Source organism: Pleurodeles waltl, chromosome 12, assembly GCF_031143425.1.
Source record: "Pleurodeles waltl isolate 20211129_DDA chromosome 12, aPleWal1.hap1.20221129, whole genome shotgun sequence".
In the NCBI taxonomy this organism is placed as follows: domain Eukaryota; kingdom Metazoa; phylum Chordata; class Amphibia; order Caudata; family Salamandridae; genus Pleurodeles; species Pleurodeles waltl.
The window spans coordinates 134,183,589-134,203,777 of NC_090451.1; positions in this window are offsets into that span (position 1 = coordinate 134,183,589).

The following is a 20,189-nucleotide window of genomic DNA, read 5'->3' on the forward strand; positions in this document are numbered from 1 at the left end:
GTGCGCTGTATTTTAAATATGGCGCACACATGGTGGCATTAGGGGGGGTTCTAAGGGGCGCTAGAAAAGTTGCACTGCAGTAGGTGCAGCTCCACTTTTCATAAATGTACCCCTGTTCGAAATGGGGTCTCTAGTTGGCAGTCAGTTTGCACTCTGTCCAAGTAGGGACCCGTAGTCTAGTCAGGATAAGGGAGATTTCAGCTAAGATAACCCCTGCTCACCCCCTTGGTAGCTTGGCATGAGCAGTCAGGCTTATGTCAGAAGCAATGTGTAAAGCATTTGCACAATACACAGTAATACAGTGAAAACACCACAAAAAGTACACAACACCAGTTTTAGAAAAACAGCCAATATTTATCTGTGCAATACAAGACCAAAACAATAAAAATCCAAAATACGGTGTAAAAGATATAAATTTTGCTAGATTTACTCAAAAATACAGTTCATTGAAGTCAATAGCTCCATCTGGGGCTATCACGGTGTCGTGATCAACATAAACCAACAGTTCTGGCCAGCCGCTGCGTCGTGGGCCAGCTACGGTGTCGGGAAGACCCACTAACAGTACCTTTGGAATTTAAGGGTGGAGTGATCCTCGTGGTGAGCTCTGAAGAGTGGCGTGGCTGGTGTCGCGGTGTCGGTTCCGTAGTCGTGGCGGGAGTCGTCAGGCCCTTGAAATCACAAGCGTTGCGGATCGAACTGCGGACTGTTGAAGTCAGGAGCGCTGGCGTGGATGGCGTTGGGGCTGCGGTGTGAAGCAGGATGATATGATGTGCAGTGCCCATAGGTCACGGTCCAGGCAGCGGCTTGTTGATGGCATGCAGCAGCGTCGGTGAGACCAGAGCTGCGGTGTGAACGGGGGCAGTCCGACGTGCAATATCAATAGGTCCCGGTGCAGGCAGCAGCAGCATTGTTGCTAAAGGGCTGTTGTCTGTAATCCCAAGCCAGTGGTGCAGGATGGCACGGTGCTTCATGACCCTCATGAGCGGTGTCCACAGGCCACGGTGCAGGCAGGATGCCTGGTGATAACACTGAAGTCAATGGTGCTGGCGTTGGTGGACCAGGGCTGCGGTGCAGTACGGGACAGTGCTTCGTGTACCTCACAAAAGGTGTCCACAGGCCACGGTGCTGGCAGCGGCACCAGTGTCAGCAGGAGCAGCATCGTCGGGTATGCCCAGGCTGTGGTGTGAGCAGGCATTGCCAAAGTGTGGGCCCACAGGTAGCAGTCCGAGCAGCGGCTGGGTGAAGTCATCCAATGAAGGCGTCAGTGAGACCAGGGTCGCGGTGCGATGTGGGGCAGTGAGCCTCCGTGTGGCATCAGCAGGTCTCAGTGCAGGCCAGCGGCATAGTTGACGGCGCTGAGGTGGTTTCTACTCTTGTACAGCACAAAACACACAGTTTCCAATGCTGCAGGTTGAGGAAACTGAAGTCTTTGATATCCCTGAGACTTCCAACAGGAGGCAAGATCTACTCCGGGGCCTTGGAAAACTTTCCCAAGCAGGACTCACAGCAAAATTCACCCTTTGCACTCTTTTCAGGCAGAAGCAGCAACTGCAGGCCAGTCCAGCAAATCAACAGAGCAAAGGGACAGTACTCCTCCTTCAGTTCTACAGCTCTTCTCTTGGGCAGAGGTTCCTCTTGATTCCAGAAAGATTCTAAAAGTCTGGGATTTTGGGTCTTTTTCTTATACCCCTTTCTGCCTTTGAAGTTGGCAAATTTCAAAGCAAAGTCTGAAGTGTTTGCAAGATCCTGCCTTGTCCAGGCCTGGCCTCAGACACACACCAGGGGGTTGGAGACTGCATTGTGTGAGGGAAGGCACAGTCCTTTCAGGTGTGAATGACAACTCCTTCCTCCCCTCTAGCTCAGATGGCTCATCAGGATATGCAGGCTACACCCCGCCTCCTTTGTGTCACTATCTAGAGGAGTGCAAAAGAGCCAAACTGTCAAACTGACCCAGACAGACAATCCACAAACAGGCAGAGTCACAGAATGGTTTAGGCAACAAAATGCCTACTTTCTAAAAGTGGCATTTTCAAACAGACAATTTATAAACCAACTTCACTAAAAGATGTATTTTAAATTTTGAGTTCAGAGACCCTAAACTCCACTTTTGTATCTGCTCTCAAAGGGAATCTGCGCTTTCAGGATATTTAAAGGCAGCCCCCATGTTATCCTGTGAGAGAGATAGGCCTTGCACAGTGGAAACCGAATTGGGCAGTATTTCACTGTTAGGAAACTTAAAATACGTCCTACCTTAAACATACACTGCACCCTGCCATGGGGCTACCTAGGGCCTAACTTAGGGGTGCCTTACATGTAGTAAAAGGGAAGGTTGAGGCCTGGCAAGTGGGTCCACTTGGCAAGACGAACTGGCAGTTTAAAACTGCACACACAGACACTGCAATGGCAGGTCTGAGTCATGTTTACAGGGCTATTAATGTGGGTGGCACAACCAGTGCTTCAGGCCCACTAGTAGCATTTTATTTACAGGCCTGGGGCACCTCTAGTGCACTTTACTAGAGACCTACCAGTAAATCAAATATGCCAATTATGGATAAACCAATCCACAGTACAATTTATATGGTGAACACTTGCACTTTAGCACTGATTAGCAGTGGTAAGGTGCGCAGAGACAATAAACCAGCAAAAACAGAGTCCAAAACCAGGAGGTCAGAAGGCAAAAAGATTGGGAATGACCCTGCAAAAAGGGCCAGGTACAACAGGAAGCTATAAGGTTTAAGTTTGGATTTTGTCTGAAACATGGAAGCCCCCCTCCCACCCGTGCACAGTGCTGCCTAGTGAGCAGTGTGTGACTGCTGTGGGGGCCACTGGAGGTCTCCCCCCGCTCCACAGGGGACGAGGAGTGCTAATGTTATGCCACTGAAGTGCAATTCTCCTCTGGTGCAGTTGGTGCAGCAGCACTACGTCCAGAGTTCCGAGGGGCTCATAGAACCCTGATTGTTGCTGCAGTACATAATTCAAACAGCTAAAAGGGGCCAGTTTTGTTCCTTTTACTCAGGCCCAAGGAACAGTGGCCACGCTACTGACCCGGGACACCATGAGGGTGTATGTGATCAGACATTTTCCATTTACAAGCTCGCTTTAGGAATTCACCATGATCAGCATAAAGGAGGGCAGTTGTTGCATCCTCTCGTTCCTCTCACCCAAAAAAGAGTTTTCAAACTTTTTGATCCCACACTGACACCAATAAGAGGCTCAAAACATCCCGTGAAGTGCCTACAACTCAGTAGACTACAGACTCTTATCACTCATCTTTCTCTCCACAAACCTGCACCCTGGTGAAGTAAATAGAATTGGATCAATGTGATGTGGCCATAGCAGATGTAACTTTTACAACATTAGTCTGATTTCTCCATGTCCCCAGGCTTCAGAGAGGGTTGAGGTCAGCCACCTTAGAAGAGTAGATCTCGGAGCGCAATTGTCTGTTGGAGACATTTACAAACGCCATTTGCCTTGAAGGGACAATTATCAACAAATGGCAATAGCCCCTCCTCGGCACCAGCCCCCTCGAGTCTCTTAAGGGTCACACCCTCTAGGGCAATTACAGTGTCGAAAAGTAACTCTCGAGACTATCCTTCTAGAAGAGACATCTGTACTGGTGGTGGCTTCTTCAAGGAGATATTGCTGTAGGGGCTAAAAACCTCTTACAGTTATTTGTTTTCTAGCAGTTCAGTCAAATTGGTGGTCATTCAGACATAAATCAAATCTAAGTCAAGATTTGATGACAGAAAAAAAACTAAAACATTGTGAATGAGGCCCCCCGAGAGGGGTGTTATCCAGTGCTTTAAATGGAAAAATAGAAGTGCAGGTACTCTGTACTAGAGTACCTGCTTGTTTCTGAGAAGTGCCGGTACTCTCCAATTAAAAGTATTACGTTTTTCGTGAGATGTGCCGGTACTCTCCCTCTCAAAATAAAAAAGTGCCGGTACTCAGTACCGGAGAGTACCGGCCCATTTAAAGCACTGGTGTTATCTAAATCTCGGCTCTCACCCGAGGACAGATCCTGAAAGGGGCAGTGGTCTCTGACCAAGAACCAGAGGCAGCCATCTCTAAGGAGGCAGGAATCTCCCATCTGTCATTCGTTCCTCTGTTACTGCTCTTCTAAGATCTGTCCTTCCAAGTTGTTGCTTCTTGGCTGGCGGGTTTTCAATACCTTTACATGTTTGGCAAATGACCTATAACTTTTGAATGAGTGCCGAGAGGGCGCGGCGCCCCAGATAACATAAAATAGGAAACTCAGGGGTATACTCACGACAGGCTGGTTGGCTCAGTTGGTTAGGGAGTGGTCCTAATAACGCCAAGGTCGCGGGTTAGATCCCAGATTTGGGACCACTGTGTGCTTTGATTTAATGCTGGAGGAGAAAGAATAAACAGAGCGCGCCCCTCCGTTTGTCAATGCCACAAACACCTTAAAAGTCACTGCTAAAGTTCCGTTAAACTGAAGTAGCTTATGTATAGCACAGGGAAGAGACTGGAAGCCCTGGACTGCTGCTGACCTTTGATGCACAAATGTGTCAGAACTGCCAAGCGGTGCCCGCGTCTGGTTTTGTAACACTCCGTTCTATTTTCTTCTTATTTTTCGCTAATATGTTTATTAACACGCGCCTGCAGCATTTAAAACGTATTGGAAAAACCAAAGCAAAGGCTCTCTCCTCCAGAGAGACAGAGGTGCAGGTAAATAACTCAGGACGCACGAGGCACGGCTGTGCGCGCAGTAACAGAGCTTCCGGGTGTCTTTGGTCACACACTGTCGCTTGCTCATCTGTACTTCTCTAGAGTGCTTTTCAACTTATGATTTTCAACTTATGATTTTTCATCTCTAGAGTGGGTTGGAGCTATTTTCCTGCACACAGCTCACAATATGGGGCAGAAGTGGAGGTCACTTACCCACTGGCTCTTAAGAGTAACTGCACAATCTCTGTGCTCATCATCCAAATTCATCTAAAATGGTTTCTTTCAGTCACAACTGTGGTTCAAAGTGTTTAATGTTACAAATGTTTTATATTAATGGCAAGTTCCTTTCCGTTTTCTTTAAGAGTTACAGTTATAAAGTTTGCAAGTGACATTGCAACATTGTAGCTGTCTGCAATCTGAATGCTTCTTTAGGGGTGTTTTATTATTTTCCCCTTCACATATAATAATAACATGTACAGCTGAACCCAAAGGCTTGGTATTTATAAAGGTCTCTAAAAAAAAATAGCTACTTCCGTGATTATTTGATTCTTTTAAAAGACTTTAATTACAAGTAAATGGCAGCACATTTAGGAGTCTGTGTGTTTTCTTTTTTCTTTTGTTGTGCTGGCCCCTGATTTCAATAAAATATAAATAAATGTAACTATTGCACCAGTTTACCAAGCAGGGACCTATTTGCTTTCTCAAGCCTTGTTTTTGTTGCAAATTAACAATTACACCACTTTCCGCCCCCGGATATCCAGATTCTCATTTCCACCTTTATTTTTTTTTATGCACTTATTACTAAGGTGGATAAAAAAGGTGGTGGTTGTGTTAAGCGGTCTGTCCCAAGAAGGGGACATCATAACCCTTTAAAAGAGACATGATCTATGTAAATAAGCGTGCAACACAACATATAAGAGACAGAATCCTGTACTTTAAAAATTCATAAATAGAGACTTTATTTTTTTATTTTATTTTATTGTAAGCACTGCAAAATGGTAGAAAACCCAAGCGGGACCAAGGTCCCAACATTTGCAAACAATAGTACAAAATAAATCAGAGAATATAGGAAACGAGTAGGACAATGGGATAATGCCAATCGCATTTTGAAAACGTACCACAATAATCAAAAGATCAAAAGAGTGAGAGAAAGAGAAAAATAAGAAATGGGGAATTGGCAAAACATTGTGCTATAGGACGTCATTGTTGGGGGGGACAAAAGAGGATAGGGAGAATTAACAAGCTAACAGGGTGATGAGGGCATGAATACAAAGTCATCTGGCCCTCCGGGAGTACAGGGTTCACTCCTCACTGTGTCGAAATCCGAATTGAAAGCAAGTCGTGGTACGTATGTGCAAAAGGACATCAATTTTAGGCTGGGTATCTTTATGTTTGAGTTCAGGACATCAGGGTAGTAGTATAAATCTAGATAGTGTACCGGGAGTACAGAGTTCACTCCTCACTGTGTCGAAATCCGAATTGAAAGCAAGTCGTGGTACGTATGTGCAAAAGGACATCAATTTTAGGCTGGGTATCTTTATGTTGGAGTTCAGGACATCAGGGTAGTAGTATACATCTAGATAGTGTATTGTCAAAGCAGCAGATCAATCGGGATATTGGGGCCTGGGTCCTCTGACTTCACTCAGCACAGTTCATGCTTATTACTTAGTGTTCTTTCAATGACTCAGAGAGATGGGTCTACCCATTGAAGCCCACGATGGACCCCACCTGAGGACGAGAAAACACTGTGCCCTTCAGGACACTCACCATTGTCGACCCCTGGCCGTGCAGGTAGGGATCCAGAGGGGTGCCTGACTTTGGCGCAGCAGATGCAGAGAATGTTGAAAAAGGGAGGGGGTGGGGTGGGTGGTAGGTGATCGACAGTTTCGGGTGAGTACTTTTTTTTAGCTCACGGCAATATCTCAGGGAACAGGCCTTCGGGCGCTTGGGCAGAGCGTGGATCTGGGCACGGGTACAGTCTCAGGCAATCCCCCACTTTTCCAAGGGAGGAAGGAGGTCAGCGCGGTAATAAGTCCGGACGGGCGTTAATTGGAGATGTGGGGGCCAAAGAGGTTCCCAGCGTAGGCACCAGTGGCGTCTTCACTCACCTGGAGGTTGTGGCACATCTGGGGTCCCCAGAGGAGGGGGGTTCCATGGGTCTCTGTTCCAGGCCGGGCAGGCGGGAGGGATCCACGGCCCTTTCGCCGCTCCCCGTGGGCCGCCCGAGTTTCAATGTTGTGTCCGCCGGGGCAGGGGCCCACCAGGCACCGAGCGAGGGGGGGGTGAGCAGGGGTGAGCGAGGATGTTCCCAGGCACTCACCACCCCCGACGTCCAAAAAGAAGTGAGGCGCGTCTCCTGGGTGGGGCTCCTGGATACTTGAGGCCGCGGCTGCCCCTCACGCTGCAGGCCGTAATGGTAGTGGGAGATGGAGGTGGAGATACAGATGTCTTATTTGAAGGACAGCTGTGTTGCATCTCGCTATTGTGGTACTTGTGCAACTGTCCATTCTTTACATGCCTGTCCAACAGAGGCTGTACCACCTGCTCCCTGGCAGTCCAAGAGTCATAAGAATGCTTGACTTGGGCAGGATTCAATTTTTTTTTTAAATGTTTAGTTGTAGATGTTGATGTTGATGTTGATGTGGGGGGCGAGCGAAGGCTACCAACGATGCCCCCACTCACCCTGAGGCAGGGGCATGTCTGAGGTCCCCATGGGGGCTCCACGGGTCCCAGTTCCTGGTCCAGTGGGGGGATCCACGGCGCCGTCACAGCTCCCCGCAGGCCGCCCGAGCCTCACTGGTGCACCCACGGGGGCGGAGGCCCTCTGATCTCTGAGCGAGGAGGGGGAGGAGGGGAGCGAGGGCAAGCCTCCAGGTGCTCGCTGCCCCCAATGGCCAGAGAAGGGAGACGCGTCTCCCAGGCCGGGTCTTCCGCCTACTCGAGGCTGCGGCTTTGCATCCTGATGCAGGCCTCTGTGTCGTCGTCTGAACTCCCCGTGCGCTCGGAGGGAGGGGTCGTGTGTCCCTCACGCGTGTCGCACCATCCGAGTGTCGCCGTGCTTTATTGCTGGTTGTGGGGCCTTCAGTGTGCCCCTGGCGCCACCACCCTCTGTCCACGGCCCATCGCCTAGACAAGCTCGGCTCCTAAGTGGCCATCTCTGTTCGTGGCCAGACCACGCCCCAAAATAGAGTCTTACTGGATAGAGAAAATAAAATGCAGAAGATAACCAGAGAGCACCATTACTATTGGACCACATGACAATAAACACTTGCAATATAAATTTTAAATTAAGCAATGCACTACTTGCTGTCTCCACATCTGGAGAGTCCAGTGTATGAAGGGATTGATATGGTTTTTGAATTGGAATTAAATCATATCTTAAGCCTTGAGTGTAGAAGGCTGTCTTTCTATGTAGTGTGCAAAAACATGCACACTTTACAAAGAGTCCAGGCAAACACATGTTGGTTTACAGGGGTAAAAGCTAGACCCCCTAATCCTCTAGTTTTTATAGCAGCTTGTCGAGCAGTTAGGCCATCTTAGAGAATTACAAAGCATTTGTATTACTCACAGTACCAATAAATGAAGTCACACTCTCAAAGGAATTGCTCAAGACCAATTTACAAACATACTTCAGATTGTTCTAAAATGTTTAAGACCAACATCATGAAAATCGGGTAATTACTTTTTAAGTTATGATTCTTCAAAGTGTCTTGTTTCTGTGCATAACTACGCACTATAGGAATCAATTGGAGAAAAATGTAAAAATACATATAAAATTAGGCAATGTGTTTACCAATGTCTCTTTTTGTTTTTAAGTCAAGGTCATCAAGAAGTGCTATGGGCCAGCCATGGAAGTTTGGGCAGTTCCTGGTTTTGGCTGGGGCAGTTGCTGGAAAGTCCTGGGAGCTGGTGGAGGACCACTGCGGGGGACTACTTAGAAAAGCAATGCACCGTCGGACTTCATGGGGAGTCAGTTGGGTCCCCTAGAAGTGTAACGGTCACAAGGGGTGGGGTGCTGTGGGAACACTAAGACATCCAAGAGATCGATTACAGTAAGATGCTGTTGCTTGTAGCATTCAGACTTATTTGTGAATATTCATTACATCCTTGAATATCATGTTTGCAATAACCAATGCTTGTTAAATGTTTCATTTAGCATAACCAATGGTTGTTGATTATGCACATTCTATTCCGCCTGCTCCAACTGTAACTGCTAAACATGTGCACTTCATAATGTGATCTGTATTGAACGTATACCACAACCAGGAGGATAATTGCTCATTTCCACTGCCAAAAGGAACATGTCCACATTTGATTATTTAAGGATGCTTGCGGGCCTTAGGCCTTGCTTGCCTTTGAACCTATTGTTCTGCTCACCTTTTTCAGTCAAGTCAAGTTCCTTGTCCTCCAGTCTGTATCCAGCTGAGCTCCAGTGCAAGTCAAGTTCCTTGTTCTCCAGCAGGCCCCCAGTAAAGTTCCAGTGTTTCTCAATCTCTGACCAGCTTCTAGTCGAGTTCCAGCATTTCTCGTCCTCCGGACAGCCTTCAGTCGAGTTCCGGTGATCCTTGCTCTCAGGTCAGCTTCCTGCAGAGTCACGGCTCTCCTCTTCCATCTTCTGCCAACTATACCGTATTTCCCTGTAAAAGAGAGAAAATAGGAAAGGTGAGAAAACCCAATTTGGGTTCTTCTGAAATTTTCAAGCAAGTAACTTCATTTTAAGGTAGAGGAAGACTATTCACTTAAATAAAAAAAACAAAAAAAAAACAGAGCAATGTCTTTTAAATAATTTATGACAATAAGAACCAGGGGTGGCTCCTCCGCTACGGCTCAGGAGTGGCACCCACAACAGCAGCAGCAGCTGCAGAAAATTTACAATAAATAATAATCGATGGCCCAGATATAAGAGAGCCTAGCGCCATTCTAACGCCACATTAGCATATTCTTTTATGCTAATGTGGCGTTAGAAGGCCAAAAACGCTGCACCATACTTACAAAGTGGAGCAATGCATGCATTGCCCCACTTTGAAACTGTTTGTGCTGCATTATGCCTGCACCAGGCATAATGTATGCAAAGCGGGCATTCCCCCACTAAGGGGGGGAGGGGCGGAAAAATGGCTCAAAGAAATCTAAGCAGTTCCCTAACTACCACCATGGTGCGCTGGATCTTAAATACGGAGCACACATGGTGGCATCAGGGGGGTGGTAAGGGGCGCTAGAAAAGTGGCACTGTGGTAGGTGCAGCTCCACTTTTCATAAATGTACCCCTGTTAGAAATGGGGCCTCTAGTTGGCAGTCAGATTGCACTCTGTCCAAGTGGGGACCTGTAGTCTAGTCAGGATAAGGGAGATTCCTGCTCAGCTAACCCCTGCTCACCCCCTTGGTAGCTTGGCATGAGCTTATCTCAGAAGCAATGTGTAAAGCATTTGCACATAACACACAGTAATACAGTGAAAACACCACAAAAAATACACAACACCAGTTTTAGAAAAATAGCCAATATTTATCTGTGTAAAACAAGACCCAAACAATAAAAATCCAACATACGGTGTTAAAGATATGAATTTTGCTAGATTTCTTCAAAAATACAGTTCCTTGAAGTCAATAGTTCCACCTGGGGCTATCACGGTGTTGTGTCAACAAAACCAACTGTTGTGGCCAGCCGCGGCATCGTGGGCCAGCTAGGGTGTCGAGAAGACCCGCTAACAGTACCTTTGGAATTCCAGGGTGTTGTGATCCTCACAGTGAGCTCTGGAGAATGGTGTCGCTGGCGTTGCAGTGTCAGTTCCGGAGTCGAGGCGGGAGTCGTCAGGCCCTTGAATCCCAAGCGTTGCGGATCGAACTCCTGGCTGTTGAAGCCAGGAGCGCTGCCGTGGATGGCGTCGGGGCTGCGGTATGAAGCAGGATGATATGACATGCAGTGCCCACAGGTCACTGTCCAGGCAGAGGCTTGGTGATGGCATCGGTAAGATCAGAGCTGCGGTGTGAAGCAGGGCGGTGCGACGTGCGGTATCAATAGGTCACGGTGCAGGCAGCAGCATAATCGTTGCTAAAGCGCTGTCGTCGGTAGGCCCAAGTCAGTGGTGCAGGACAGGACAGTGCTTCGTGACCCTCATGAGCGGTGTCCACAGGCCACGGTGCAAGCAGGATGCCTGGTGATGACACTGGAGTCGATGGTGCTGGCGTCAGTGGACCGGGACTGCGGTGCAGTACGGGACGGTGCTTCCTGTACCTCATGAACGGTGTCCACAGACCACGGTGCTGGCAGCGGCACCGGTGTCAGCAGGAGCCGCATCGTTGGGTATGCCCAGGCTGCGATGTGAGCAGGCGATGCAAGAATGTGGGCCCACAGGTAGCAGTGTGAGCAGCGGCTCGGTGAAGTCGTCTATTGACGGCGTCAGTGAGACCAGGGTCGCGGTGCGAAGCGGGGAAGTGCGCCTCTGTGTAGCATCAGCATGTCACAGTGCAGGTCAGCGGCATCGTTGACGGCGTCAAACTGGTTTCTACTCTTAAACAGAGCAAAACACATAGGGCCTCATTACGACCCTGGCGGTCATAGACCGCCAGGGTGGAGGCCGGAGGTAGCACCGCCAACAGGCTGGTGGTGCTACATCAGGGATTGTCGCCCAGCCGGGTCCGGCGGTTTCCCGCCAGATTTCCCCCGGCTGGGGGAATCCTCCATGGCGGCGCTGCAAGCAGCGCCGCCATGGGGATTCCGACCCCCTTCCCGCCAGCCTGTTCCTGGCGGTTTACACCGCCAGATAGAGGCTGGCGGGAACGGGTGTCGTGGGGCCCCCTAACAGGGCCCCATTAAGAGTTTCAGTGTCTGCTTGGCAGACACTGAAAATCGTGACGGGTGCAACTGCACCCGTCGCACCCCAGCAAATCCGCCGGCTCCATTCGGACCCGGCTTCATCTTTGCTGGGGTTTCCCGCTGGGCCGGCGGGCGACCTTTTGAAGATCGCCCGCCGGCCCAGTGGGAAAATTGGAATGGTCCCCGTGGTCATTTGACCGCAGGGCGGAGTTTGGGCGGTTTCCGCCCGGCGGGCGGCGCCTGCCGCCCGCCGGGGTCGGAATGACCCCCATAGTTTCCAGTGCTGCAGGTTGAGGAAATGGAAGTCTTTGATATCCCTGAGACTTCCAACAGGATGGAAGCTCTACTCCAGGGACATAGAGAACTTTCTCAAGCAGGACACAGCAAAGTTCACCCTTTGCACTCTTTTCAGGCAGAAGCAGCAACTGCAGGCCAGTCCACGAAAGCAACACAGCAAATGGACAGTACTCCTCCTTCAGCTGTACAGCTCTTCTGTTGGGCAGAGGTTCCTCTTCATTCCAGAAAGATTCCAAAAGTCTGGGGTTTTGGGTATTCTACTTTTCCCCTTTCTGCCTTTGAAGTTGGCAAACTTCAAAGCAAAGTCTCAATAGTTTGCAAGGTGCTTCCTTGTCCAGACACACACCTGGGGTTGGAGACTGCATTGTGTGAGGGCAGGCACTGTCCTTTGAGGTGTGAACGACCACTCTTCCCTCCCCTCCAGCTCAGATGGCTCATCAGGATATGCAGGCTACACCCTGCCCCCTTTGTGTCACTGTCTAGCGAGGTGCAAAACAGCCCAACTGTCAAACTGACCCAGACAGACAATCCACAAATATGCGGAGTCACAGAATGGTTTAAGCAACAAAATGCCTACTTTCTAAAAGTGGCATTTTCAAACACACAATCTCAAAACCAACTTCACTAAAAGATGTATTTTTAAATTGTGAGTTCAGAGACCCTGAATTCCACATTTTTATCTGCTCTCAAAGGGAATCTGCGGTTTAAGGATATTTAAAGGCAGTCCCCATGTTAACCTATGAGAGAGATAGGCCTTGCGCAGTGGAAACTGAATTTGGCAGCATTTCACTGTTAGGACATTTAAAACAGACTAGTATATACCCTACCTTAAACATACACTTCACCCTGCCCCTGGGGCTACCAAGGGCCTATCTTAGAGGTTGTCTTACATGTAGTAAAAGGGAAGGTTTATGCCTGGCAAGTGGATTCACTTGGCAAGTCGAATTGGCAGTCTAAAACTGCACACACAGACACGGAAGTGGCAGGTCTGAGTCACTTCATATGGTGAAACGGCAGCGTTATCAGACGCTGCAGTGGCAAGCACATACGCCTTTGTTACTTGCTTCCCGAACTCTACGGTTAGAAACAGTCAGGTCTATTTCATCGTGTGGATATATAACTGAACACCATCAGCCATTCTTTACCTAAAAAGTATACCTAGAGCCTTGAAAAAGTCCGAGAGGACGAAACACGTGTTGGCTGTTTTGTTGCTCATCTATGCCTGCTCATTCTGAGGAGTCAGTTTGTTATTGTAACCTGCTATATACTTTCTCATATGTGGATTCAAACAATTTTGAACTATGATTCAACGACCAATTACTGAGGATTAAACTTTTCCACACTAAGTCACCCGACTTTTGGACTTTCTTTGTTTGGAGTGCCCCGGTTTGCTCTTTTCTTAGATTTTGCAGGTCTGAGTCACGTTTACAGGGCTTCTAATGTGGGTGGCACAACCAGTGCTGCAGGCCCACTAGTAGCATTTGATTTCCTGGCCCGGGGCACCTCTTACCAGTAAATCAAATATGCCAATTGTTAGACTTGGCATCCTTGGTGTGGTCTCCCCCAACTTTTTGGCTCTGTTTCCCAGGTTGTTGATTAGGCCCACTTCAAAGGCCAAAATGGGTATAAGAAGAGCACCCAAACCCCTGAAAATTAGATCCCTTCTGGATATCAAGAGGAACCTCTGCCTGGAAATGAGATGAAGAGCTGAGAAGTGCTTCCCTGCCTGTGACTGTGCTTTGTGGAGCTATCCCGCAGTTGCTGCTTCTGTCTGTGAAAGGGGACAAAGACTGGACTTTGTTGTGCATTCCTGCTTGTGAAGAAATCTCCAGGGGCTTGTCCTGAGCTCGCCTCCTGTTGTTGAAGTCTAAGGGCCATCAAAGATTTCTCCTGCCAGCACCTGGACTCTCTGCTGAGACTCCTGCCCTGCCAAATGGTGCCCTATCCAGTTCCTGGGGCCTTGGAAGGTGAAGCTGGCAGACCAAGACTGAAAATCCACACACAGACCGCCATGCGGGGAAAATGTTGATGCACCTTCCGAGACGAGTTTGAGATACGACGCGCTTCCAGCTTCGCAGCTGAAATCTATGCTCCACCTGCAGTGCAGCTGAAAGATTGACGCACGCAGCTGGAGAAACGATGTGCAACACCCGCTGACGGAGGCTGATAACATTGCAACCCACATAGCGTGGTTTTGCTGATACTGTGCGGCAGGATTTTTGATGCAAACATCGGTGGGTGTGGAAAAACAATGCAAAGCCTGCTCGGATCCAAGGTGCCTATCTGGATCGATGCATCACTCTCCTGCGGACAAGAAAAACGACGCACGCCAACCCGACCGGAGGACGAACAAGAAATAGACGCCACGCTGGCCGTTTCCGATGCACACTTACCCGTGCAGTGTTATTTTGACGCAACACAGGTACTTTTTTACGCTATCAGTGTTAGCACTTTTTTCTAAGGATTTAGGACTCTTTTTAATTCATAACTTGACTTCAATATGGTGGATTTGTTGTAATTTTTGGTCTTGCTTTGTTTAGATAAATATTACCTATTTTTCTAAACCTGTGTTGTGTCATTTTGTAGTGTTGTCACTGAGTTACTGTGTGTGTTGGTACAAATAGTTTACAGCTAGACTCCGAAGTTAAGCCTGCCTGCTTGAACCAAGCTACCAAGGGGGTGAATAGGGGTTAACTGAGGATGATTCTCCTTTACCCAGACTAGAGTGAGGGTCATTGCTTGGAGAGGGGATCAATGTGTTGATTCATTCTGCAGGTCACTAGATGGTTGGGTGAAGGGCAGTAAGGGGACAATTTATGAGGTGATTTACAATCTGATTGCTTGGGAGCACTTGTACAGTTTTTGTTTTCCAGAGCTGCGCTAGAATCTAATTGACAGCAAGCTGACTGACCCCAGGAAGCTTGCGGAGGAAGCAGACCGCTGGGAGAGCACCAGGGTCCAAAAGAGGCATGGGGGATACCACGCAAAGGGTAGGCAGGGTCCCTCTCAGAAGAAAGGGGGTAGGGTAAACAGGGGGAGTTCTCTAAAGGGCCCCAATCTGATTCCCAGCGGAAGGATTCCCAGCCACCAAGTGAGAAGAAGCCATGGTTCTACAGACGAAAACTTGTGGCAGGGGGTCCCCCACGTAAGTTTTATGCATGTGACAGGTGGGTCATGTGAGGGGAGACCCCAAATGCCCCAAGAGTACACCGGCACCCACTGGTGCGCAGTCCCAGGGTTTGGCCAGTGTAGTGCTTGGGGAGGAGTTGGTTCCAGGTGGGTGGGAGCCAGCTGAGATGACCCAGAGAACCCTAGTGCCTGAGAACACTAAGAAGTGCAGGCAGTGGGTGACCACCAAAGGACAGAGGGTGGAGGCTCTGAGAGACACAGGAGCCAGTGTGACTACAGTGAGGAGTCACCTGATGTCTGAAGAGTAGATAGATCCCCGGGTACTTCACCAAGTTAGTTGCAGTAGCCAACTCAGAGTGCCTGTGCATAGTGGCGCAGGTTCCCTTTGAATGGGGAGGGTCTCAGGTTCCTTGAAGGTAGCAGTGAGTCTAACTATGCCTGTAGATTGCTTGCTTGGCAATGACCTGGAGGATTCCCCTTGGAAGGAGATGAAACACAGGTCACACTTGGAGATGTTGGGTCTGCCTGGGTGGGTATGCATATCCACCAGGTCTATGGCAGCCCATCAGGGTGATCAGAAGACCTTGGAGCCTGAAAGAGTGGCCCAGGTGTCTACCGGAAGGAGGAAGGGAAAGGGGTGCGGGAAACCGGCACTAGAGATTCCCACGGTCCAAGAGAAGGCTGAACCTAACGGGGAAGTCCTGTAGCCTACAGAGGAACACGTGGGTGAACTAGGTGAGGTCTCTGAGTTGTCAAAGTGGCAGCAGGAAGCGGGGCCCACCAGGGAATCATTCTTGAAGGCACAGTAGTCATGCCTTACTCTGGAGGGTTTGCGGCAACGGGCTGCAGACCAGGTGTCTGGCAAGGAGCCTGGATCACATTTGATTTACTGGGAGGGTGGCCTCCTATATAGCGATCCTAAAGTTCCTGAGCCTGGGTCAGCCCGTGTGCTGGTGGTACCCCAGTGCTTCAGATCCTTCCTACTGGGTCTCGCTCATGACGTGCCTTTAGCTGGTCATTTGGGGCAGGACAAGAGCTTTGAGCGGCTTGTCACCCACTTCTATTGGCCCCAAATGTGCAAGCACTCTGAAGCTCATTGTAGGTCTTGCCCAACTGGTCAGGCAAGTGGAAAGAGTGGGGGGAAACGTAAAGCTCCCCTCCAACCTTTTCCTGTTGTTAGTACCCCCTTGGAAAGGGTTGGTATTGACATTGTGGGGCCTCTGGATCCCAAGGCAACCATGGGCAACAGGTTTATCCTAGTCTTGGTGGACCATGCCACCAGGTACCCAGAAGCCACTCCTTTAAGATCAATCCCCTCTGGTGGGCCGTGCCTTGATGGGAGTTTTTACCCACATGGGGCTCCCCAAGGAAGTGGTGTCTGATAGGGGTACCAACTTCATATCAACATATATGAAGTCTCTGTGGAAGGTGTGTGGGGTAACCTATAAGTTCACCACACCTTACCACCCCCAAAGCAATGGTCTGGTTGAGAGATTCAACCGCACCTTGAAGGGCATGATAATGGGCCTGTCAGACCTCTTGAGGCAGAAGTGGGACGTCCTCTTGCTATGCCTTCTGTTCGCCTACAGGAAGGTGCCTCAAAAGGGACTTGGCATTAGTCCTTTTGAGCTGATCTATGGCCACCCTGTGAGGGGACCTTTAAGTGTGGTAAAGGAGGCTTTGGAAAAAGTTCCTAGTAAACCTCCCAGGATGTATTCAGTTACATGCTGTCTCTGAGTAACCAGACTGCCCGCTTCAGGAGTCTCGCATAGGAGAACATAGAAGCAAGCCAGGAGGATATGAAACGCTGGTATGACCAGAATGCCACTCTGGTCAAGTTTCAACCTGGTCAAAAGGTGTAGGTGATGTCCCAAGTGCAGCTTAGGGTGCTCCAGGACAAGTGGACTGGACCATTTGAGGTGGTGGAGCGCGAGAGTGAAGTCACCTACCTGGTGGACTTGCAGACTCCCAGGACCCTTTGAGGGTCCTGCATGTGAACCGGCTCAAGCCACACTTTGAGCGGACTGAATTGTGCATGCTCCTAGCAATAGATGACGGGTGGAGGAGGAGAATGAGCCTCTTCCTGACCTCCTGTCTGCAGGAGAGAAAGGTGGGTCTGTGGAGGAAGTGAACCTCTCCCCCTCCCTGACTGCAGAGGAGCAGAGGGACTGTCGCCAGGTGATGTGACATTTTGCCCCACTGTTCTCCTTGATACCAGTGGTCACACACTTGTGCACACATGATGTGGACACTGGGAACAGTACACCCATTAAATAAAAGGTTTACAGGGTGACCTACAAGGTCAGGGCTAGCATCAAGAATGAGGCATCCAAGGTGTTAGCCCTAGGGCTTATTGAGCATTCCAGCAGTCCTTGGGCCAGCCCTATGGTTTTGGTCCCAAAGGCTGCTGCTTCTGGCGCCACCCCAGAACTCACTAAAACCGACGTGCACCCCATCCCCTGAGCTGATGAGCTCATAGATCAGTGGGGAGCTGCCAAATACCTCAGCACGTTTAACGTCTGGGTATTGGTAGATTGCCTTGACTGAGGGGGCCAAGGAGAGGTCTGCATTTCTACCCCAGATGGGCACTTTCAGTTTAAAGTGATGCCATTTGGGAAGAAAAATGCTCCTGCTACCTTTTCAGAGGTTGGTCAACCAGGTGTTGGCTGGGCTGGATGAGTTCAGTGCCACCAACCTGGATGACATTGCTGTCTTTAGTTCCACATGGGAGGCACATTTGCAACACCTCTGCAAAGTGTTGGAGGCCCTGCAAAAGGTAGGCCTCACTATTAAGGCAAGCAAGTGCCAAATAGAGCAGGGTTCTGTGGTATATTTGGGACACCAGGTGGGGAGTGGCCAGGTGACACCCTTACAGCCAAAGATAGATACCATTCCGGCTTGGGAAACTCCCAAGAACCAGACTCAGGTGAGAGCCTTTTTAGGCCTCACTGGCTAATACAGGCGGTTTGTCAAGGGGTATGGCACCATTGTTACCCCCTTGATTGAGCTAACTTCCAAGAAGTAACCAAAGAAGGTGATCTCTACATAGGCTTTGCAGACCGCTTTTGATGCCTTGAATGCTGCCATGTGCACAGCACCGGTGTTGAAGGCACCTGACTAATCCAAGGAGTTTGTTGTACAAACAGACACCTCATAGCATGGTATTGGAGCAGTACTCTCACAGCTTAGTGAAGAGGGCCTAGATCAACCTGTAGCCTTCATTAGCAGGAGAGTACTTCCCAGGGAACGTAGGTGGAGTGCCATAGAGCGTGAAGCTTTTGCTGTGGTCTGGGCGCTGAAGAAGATAAGACCCTACTTGTTTGGGAGATGGTTAATGCAGATGAAGGTTGAGAATCCATAATTGTTGAGGTGGTCCATTCCCCTACAGGGGATGGATTTTACGGTGGAACACCGCCCTGGCACAGAACACGCCAATGCTGATGGTCTGTCCAGATTCTTCTGCCTTAGTAATCGGAACTCCAATGAGGTTGGGTAGTTGCTCCCCACTTTCAGCTGGGGGGGACACATGTTAGACTTGGCATCCTTGGCGTGGTCTCCCCTAACTTTTTGCCTCTGTTTCCCAGGTTGTTGATGTGTGCTGGACTCTGTTTTGGTTGTTTTTGTTACTCTGGGCACTTTACCACTGCTATCCATTGCTAAAATCTGTGTCTGTGTGTGCAGTTTTAAACTGCCAATTCTACTTGGCAAGTGTACCCATTTGCCAGGCCTAAACCTTCCCTTTTCTTACATGTAAGACACCCCTAATGTAGGCCCTAGGTTGCCCCATGGGCAGAGTGTAGTGTATGTTTAAGGTAGAGCATATAGTAATGTGTTTATAACAGTGAAATACTGCCAGATTTGTTTTCACTGTTGCAAGGCCTATCTCTCTCTCATAGGTTAACATGGGGGCCGCCTTTAAAAATGATTAAAGCGTGGATTCCCTTTGGGAGCAGATAGACGGGGAGTTTGGGGTCTCTGAACTCACAATTTAAAAATACATATTTTAGTAAAGTTGGTTTTGAGATTGTGTGTTTGAAAATGCCACTTTTAGAAAGTGGGCATTTTCTTGCTTAAACAATTCTGTGACTCTGCCTGTTTGTGGATTCCCTGTGTGGGTTAGTTTGACAGTTGGGATGTTTGCACCTCTCTCTAGACAGTGACACAAAGAGAGCTGGGTTGTAGCCTGCATATCGTGATACGCCATCTGTGCTAGGAGGGAGGGGAGGAGTGGTCACTTACACCTGAAAGGGATGTGCCTGTCCTCACACAATGCAGTCTCCAACCCCCTGGTGTGTGACTGGGGCCTGGCCTTGCGCAAGGCAGGATTTCACAAACAAGACAGACTTTCCTTTGAAGTAGGCCTACATCAAAGGCTAAAATGGGTATAAGAAGAGCACCTAAACCCCTGAAAATTAGATCACTTCTGGACAGCAAGAGTAACCTCTGCCTGGAGAAGAGCTGAAGAGCTGAGGAGAAGTGCTGCCCTGCTTGTGACTGTTCTTTGTGGAGCTATCCTGCAGTTGCTGCTTTTGCCTGTGCAAGGGGACAAAGACTGGACTTTGTTGTGCATTCCTGCTTGTGAAGAAATCTCCAAGGGCTTGTCCTAAGCTTGACTCATGTTGTTGAAGTCTCAGGGCCATCAAAAACTTCTCCTGCTAGCACCAGTTCTCTCTGCTGAGACTCCTGCCCTGCCAAGTGGTGTCCTATCCAGTTCCTGGGGCCTTGGAAGGTGGAGCTGGCAGACCAAGTCTGTAAATACACGCACAGACCGATGTGCAGGGAAAATTTTGGCATACCTTCCGAGAAGCGGCTGAGAAACCACGCGCTACCAGCTTTGCGGCTGAAATCTATGCTCCACCTCCATCACAGCTGGAAGATCTACACACACGGCTGGAGAAACAGCGCGCAACACCCGTTGACGGAGACTGATAATGTTGCAACCCACATCGCGGTTTTACTCATTCCATGCAGCAGGATTTTTGACACAAACATCACTGGGCACGGAAAAACGATGCAAAGTCTGCCCGGACCAGAGGTGCCTGTCCAGATTGATGCATCGCTCTCCTGTGGAGAGGAAAAACGACGCACGCTGACCCGACTGGAGGAGGAACGACGCAGGGTCTTGCTTGCGAGTGAGAACTCGCCGCATCACTGGCCTTTTCCGACACACGCTTTGCCCGTGTGGTGTTATTTTGACTCCACCCAGGTACTTTTTCACGCTAACAGCTTTAACACTGTTTTCTATGGATTTTAGACTCTT